This window comes from Herpailurus yagouaroundi, unplaced genomic scaffold (genome assembly GCF_014898765.1).
Source record: "Herpailurus yagouaroundi ecotype Mexico unplaced genomic scaffold, PumYag 77, whole genome shotgun sequence".
NCBI classification, from domain to species: Eukaryota; Metazoa; Chordata; class Mammalia; order Carnivora; family Felidae; genus Herpailurus; species Herpailurus yagouaroundi.
Genome location: NW_024412388.1, coordinates 72,001,977 through 72,008,656, shown reverse-complemented (window position 1 = coordinate 72,008,656; position 6,680 = coordinate 72,001,977).

Sequence of the window (6,680 nt, the reverse complement as noted above, 5' to 3'; positions counted from 1 at the left end):
TCTTAAATGTATAACCAGTTTTAAGACTATCCTTAGTTCTGTCCACTTCTTTTTTTTTTTTTTAACGTTTATTTATTTTTGAGACAGAGAGAGACAGAGCATGAACGGGGGAGGGTCAGAGAGAGAGGGAGACACAGAATCTGAAACAGGCTCCAGGCTCTGAGCCGTCAGCACAGAGTCTGACACGGGGCTTGAACTCACGGACCGTGAAATCATGACCTGAGCCGAAGTCGGACGCTTAACCGACTGAGCCACCCAGGCGCCCCTATCCACTTCTATCTTATATTCACTTCAAAGTTCTTGGGCTGCTCCGGGGACTTGTAGAGGACAGCAAGGTGGAGGAAGCAAGGTGGTGGGAGGATCCTGGGGCTCACATTGCCAAGCTGGCCTCACTCAGCAAGCCCTGCAGACAGGTGTTCCCCAGCGCTGGATGCTGTCTTGACCTGGACCGCAGAAAGCTTAGCACTCTTTCTCTTCTCTGGCCTCTACTTGCCAGTTCTAGAAAAATAAGAAACATCCCACTTGCCACCTTCCACCACCGTAGTAAGAGAACAAGAACGCTGGTTTTTATTGGGTTGAATCAGCAGGGTGTTTTTGTTTTCATCTCCATGGACATGACTCGGTCGGAAATCAAAGCACAGTAAACCAGGGTTTTTATGACATCTCGTTGGAAGTTGTCCGTGAAGCCTCTTTTGAAAAGTTCAGTGTCCAGTTCTAGCTGAGTGATGGGGAAGAGGACACATGTGACTTCTCTTTGAAGTCTTCCCCATGCCTCCTCCTGGCTCCCCCACGTGAGCTGGTTTTGCTGCCATCTTTCTTCCATTGATTTGACAAACACTGGTTTGGCACTTGCTATACTGGGGACATAAAAATAAAAGGTTTAGTCTCGGATCAAGAAGCTTTTAGTAGAGTCAAGCGAGAGAAAAATAAACAGATCACCCACGGAGTAAAAAAGAAACATAATTTCATGGAAGCGGCAGGGCTTCTGCGTATCCTCATGCAAGGCGTGCACTGCACAACCCTGGAGGGGGGTAGGGTGCTTTTCACATTGCAGTCAGGTGAAGGCACAGCCACCTGTGGTAGCTCTGGAGGCAGATAGGAGGGGCCGCTAATCTGGGCAGATGAGGAAGAACAAAAGGCAGGAAGACCCCACGGCGGTTCCTGTGTTCACATCTTTCTGTAAGCCCCTTCCACCCAGAGTGTGGCCAGACCTGTGACTTCATTTTAGCTAATACAAGTCAGCAAAGGTGATAGGATGTCCCTTCTAGATTGTTCTAGAATGCCCCTGTTGCTAGGAGTGCCTCTCCTTGGCCGGCTTTGAGGAAGCAGGCTGCCTGCTACGAGCTTCCCTACGGAGAGGGCAACTGGCAGGGAATTGCAGGCAGCTAATAGCTGACAGCCGGCAAGACCCTGAGGCCTTCAGTGTGAAAGGCCACAAGGAGCTGAATGCTGTCAACAACTACAGGAGCTTGGAAGTCTTCAGATGAGAACCCAGCCCTGGCTGTTGGCCCGACCGCAGCCTCGCGAGAGACCTGGAAGCAGGGGATCGATCCAGCTACGCTGTGCCCGGACCCCGATTCCACAGATGTGAGAAAATAAATGGGTGTCGTTTGAAGCTGCTCATTGGGTGGTGATATTGTTATGCAGCACTAGATAGCTAATACAGAGGGTTAGGGACAGCAGCTCAGGTCACCTATACACTATGTTCCCATGGCGCTTTGGAAAATGCTCAGAAGGGTGTAGGGCAAATGTCCGTCTTCCCTCTTGAAGCCATGGACATTGTCTTATTCACCTCTGAGCTTCCTCATCTATAAAATAGGGTAATAACAGTACCTACTATGTAGGGCTGCAAGTTAGATAATTTAAGCAATGTTATTAACACAGTGACTGTCTCAGTAAGTGCTCATTAAATACCACCTCTAAGCCTCCAGGGCTTAGTACAGCACCTGGTTCATACTTTATAAATGTTGATTGCATGAATGGTTCATTGCAAGAACTGATGGAGAAGGACCATATATTAGCACCTGATGGCAGTAGGAAAAGTATCAGCAGTTTGGCCATCGTCCCTCAGGGTCAGCCAGAAGGGACCAGAGATGTACAAAACCATGGTGTCAGGGTGACTAAGCAAACCCAGACAGGAAGAGGCCTAGTCAAGGGAGCTTCTGTTGGGAACTGCTTTCTGGTTCTGCCCACTGCAGACACCAGATTTTTGACCGGGAAAGATATGTGGGTTTCAATCAGTTCTTTTATTCAGGTTTTATGAATCTACGCTTTGTGTCGAGAGCCAAAAGCGGTTTACGTGCCTATCTGTAGGCACACCTCATTTTATTGTACTTGGCTTTCTTGAGCTTTGCAGATACTGTAATTTCTTTGCTTACAAATCGAAGGTTTGCGGCAACCCTGTGTTGAGCAGGTCTGTCAGCGCTAATTTTCCAACAGCATTTGCTCACGTCGTGTCCTGGTGTCACATGTTGGTAATTCTCACAATGTTTCAAACGTTTTCATTATTACTTTCTTCGTTACGGTGATCTGTAATCAGTGGCGACAACTCACTGAAAGCTCGGATGATGGTTAGCATTTTTTAGGCAATAAAATATTTTTTAATTCAGACATGCACATTGTTGTTTTGGGCATAATGCTACTGGACACTTAATAGACTGTAGGATGGTGTCAACATAACTTTTGTATGCACTCGAAAAGCAAAGAAATTATGTGACTTGCCTTGTTGCAAAATTCATTTCATTGCAGTGGTCTGGAACCAAACCTGCAATATCTCTGAGGTGTGCCTGTGTAAGAAATACATGAGAATCAGCAGATTCTGAGGTGACTTTTTAATTCCTCCTTTCTACGAATCTGATAATAATCTTTAATGCTCCCCTTGCTACTTCTTTCATTCATTATGCATTCATATATTCCACCCACAAACATTTATTGAGGACAGCTCTATGCCAGTCTTTGGGTTAAGCACTTGGAATACAACAGTGAGTCAAACAGCTGCTCACGGTCCTGGGGCTCATTAATGACACATCCAGTTGGAATCTCTTCTGTATGTTTTGAGCACCCCACCCCCACCCTGCACCCTTGCTGTTTGTGCTGTGCTGGCGTGTTCTACTTTTATTTGGGGGTCCTTAGTCTTCTTTGCAGTCTTTACCCTTTGCTTATGCACTTGCTTCAAGAAGAGTCTTCATGTATTGAGTCTTCGTCAATTAAATTCTGTGTAAGGTTCTTCTCCCTCCAGTAAGCTTCTCCCCATGGGACTAGGCAAGTGATTTTGCAACTAATAGCCTCTTTAATCTGGATGTTCTCTGTGATCTCTTTTCTGATGTTTTCTCTGAGGAGCTAGGGAGATAAGAAGGCCCTTTGATGGTTAAAAACTCTTTTATTGCTTGGAGCATGAGCTTAAAGTGGGTCAGGCATTGCGTAACACCCCGCACTTATGGACACTATGGAAAGAAGATGGTAGGATACCCTACCTAACTGAGCCAAACAGCTCTATTTAGTGGCAGCGTGGGGGTGAAGTAATGACCAACAGGAGCATGGTGAGCAGTAAGGAGAAAGCCCAGCCACAAGAAGTTTGATGTATCTTCAGGTGGTCACGGAAGACCAGCACCTCGACACCTCGGTCTCGCTATTGCTGATTTTTTAGCAAAAGCTTTGGATCCACCAAGTGGAATTGTGGACAGCGGCAGCCTTGCTTTAAAGTTTGTTGTCTGCTTTTAAAAACCCAAACCATATGGGGCGCCTGGGTGGCTCAGTCGGTTGAGCGGCCGACTTCGGCTCAGGTCATGATCTCACGGTCCGTGAGTTCGAGCCCCGCGTCGGGCTCTGTGCTGACAGCTCGGAGCCTGGAGCCTGTTTCCGATTCTGTGTCTCCCTCTCTCTCTGCCCCTCCCCTGTTCATGCTCTGTCTTTCTCTGTCTCAAAAATAAATAAGCGTTAAAAAAAAATTAAAAAAAAACAAACAAACCATAACTTGAGCAGCCATGAACCCACCACACAACCTAAGCAATAGGATGTTATCAATGTCATTGAAGCTCCCTCTGAGTAGGGTTGCCAGATTTAGCCACAAACAGGCAACAACAACAAAATACACTCTATTAGCTTTACATTGCAGATAAACAATAAATAATTTTTAGTAGAAGCGTGTCCCATGCAATATCTGGGGTATAATTATACTAAAAACATTATTCATTATTTAAATTCAAAGTTACCTGAGCCCCCCTCTTTTTATCTGGCAACACTATCTTGCCAGTCACAGCCCCATGTCCCTTCCCTGACAGATAATCATTGCTTTTCAATTTGGCTTTATCATCCCTTTGCTATAGAGTTTATAGCTTACCATATACATATGTATATGTATCCCTAAACAAAATATTGCTTTGCTTGTTTTCCAAGTGTATTAAAATGCCGTCTTTCATGTATTCTTTTCCTCTCAACATTCTATTTCTGAAATTCAGTTATGTAGTTGCTTCCTTTTTACTGTTACAACCATTTTCTGAATCTACCACAGTTATTTGTCTCTTCTCCTGTTGAGTTGTGTTCAGTTTTTTGTTACTATACACTGTGCTGGCTCAAACATATCATCTGATGCTCATGCGCAGAAGTTCCTCTAAGACATAGTCCTAGGAATCAGAGGACATGGGCTGTCACAACTATACTACATGTAAGTGTTTTCCTCAAAGTGATTGCATCACCCAGTACAAGTATTTTGAAGATCGAATTGTACTACTTAAAATCTTCAGGCTTTATCCAGTCTGGTAGGTATAAAAATGCCTCTCACTGTGATTTCATTTTGCTTTTCCTTGATTACTAATGAAATTAAGCTACATTTCGTATATTGATTGGCCATTCATGTTTCCTCTCCTGTGAAAAGCTTTTCATTCCCGTTGCTCATTTTCTCCTGGGTTCTTTGGGGTTTTTTTGCTGATTTTTAGGTCTTCTTCCTGGATCCTGTATACTAATTTTTAGTTAATTCTATGCATGACAAATATACCTTCTCAATTTTTAGTTTGCCTTTTTACTCTCTTTCCAGTGTTTTTTGATAAAAGGAAATTTATAATTTGGTTTTCTCTAATTTATCAATCTTTTCCTTTATGGTTTGTATTTTCTGGGTCTTGTTTAGAAAATACTTCCTTACCTAAAGTCAAAATATTTTTCTGGGGCACCTGGGTGGCTCAGTTGGTTAAGCGTCGTCTAACTCTTGTTTTTGGCTCAGGTCATGATGTCATGGTTCATGGGATTGAGCCCCACATCAGGCTGTGCTGACAGTGTGGGGCCTGCTTGGGATTCTCTCTCTCTCCTCTCTATGCCCCTCCCTCTGCTCACATGCACATGCTCTCACTCAAAATAAACATTAAAAAGTATATTTTTATATATTGACACAAATTTTTTTTTAACGTTTATTTATTTTTGAGACAGAGAGAGACAGAGCATGAACAGGGGAAGGGCAGAGAGAGAGGGAGACACAGAATCGGAAGCAGGCTCCAGGCTCTGAGCCATCCGCCCAGAGCCTGACGCGGGGCTGGAACTCACGGACCGCGAGATCGTGACCTGAGCTGAAGTCGGACGCTCAACCGACTGAGCCACCCAGGCGCCCCGACACATAAATTTTTTTAAGTTTATTTAATTATTTTGAGAGAGAGAATGCAAGCGGGGGAGGAGCAGAGAGAAAGGGAGAGAGAGAACCCCAAGCAGGCTCTGCGCTGTCAGCACAGAGCGTGACACAGGGCTTGATCCCACCACCCGTGAGATCATGACCTGAGCCAGAACCAAGAATTGGATGCTTAACCGACTGATCCACCCAGGTGCCCGACACGTGAAATTTTTAAGGATTTTCTTTCCACATTTAAATCTTCATTTCACCTGGATTATAGTTTATATATGATGTGAGAGAGGAATCCAATATCTCTTTTTTCCAATATGGATAAACTCTTGTTCCCACACTGTTTATTGAACATTTAATTCCCTTGCCATCCAGCTGCTCTAGAGCGCCAGTAGATCAGTTTTCATATATTTATGGATCCATTTCTGGGCTTATCATTCTCTCCTTTGATCTATTTGTCTATCCCGTTTCTAATATCACATTGTCATAGTTAAGTCGATTTATCAATCTTGCTATTTGGCAGAGCTACCCCATCTTACACACACACACACACACACACACACACACACACACACACAAAGGCGTGCACAACCTTGTTCTTACTCAAGAGTATCTGAGTACTTTGACTCTTCGTGGGGCTGTGCTTTTCCGTGTAAATTTTGAAATCGGATTAATGAGGTCTGTGATAAACTGCTGAGATGCTGATTTGAGTTGCATTGAATCTGGGGAAGGTCGACATATTTATACTGAGTCTCTCTGCCTGAGAACATGGTAAATCTCTCTGTTAGTTTTGGTCTTCTTTGATGTTTTTCTCCATAAAGGTCCCTTTATTTTATTATAGTGTTGTTTCTATTGTAATGGTATCTTTTAAATTACATTACTATAATTTTTATGGCTGCTGTCTAGAAATGCAATTGGTTTTATATACTTAGCCACTTTGCTAAGTTAGCTCCTCAATTCTAATAATTTGGTTATAGATTCTTTTGAATAGTCTCTATAGGCAACCATATCAATCTGCTAATAATGATTGCTTTATTCCTTCTTTTCCAATTTGTATACCTTTTATTTATTTTCCTAT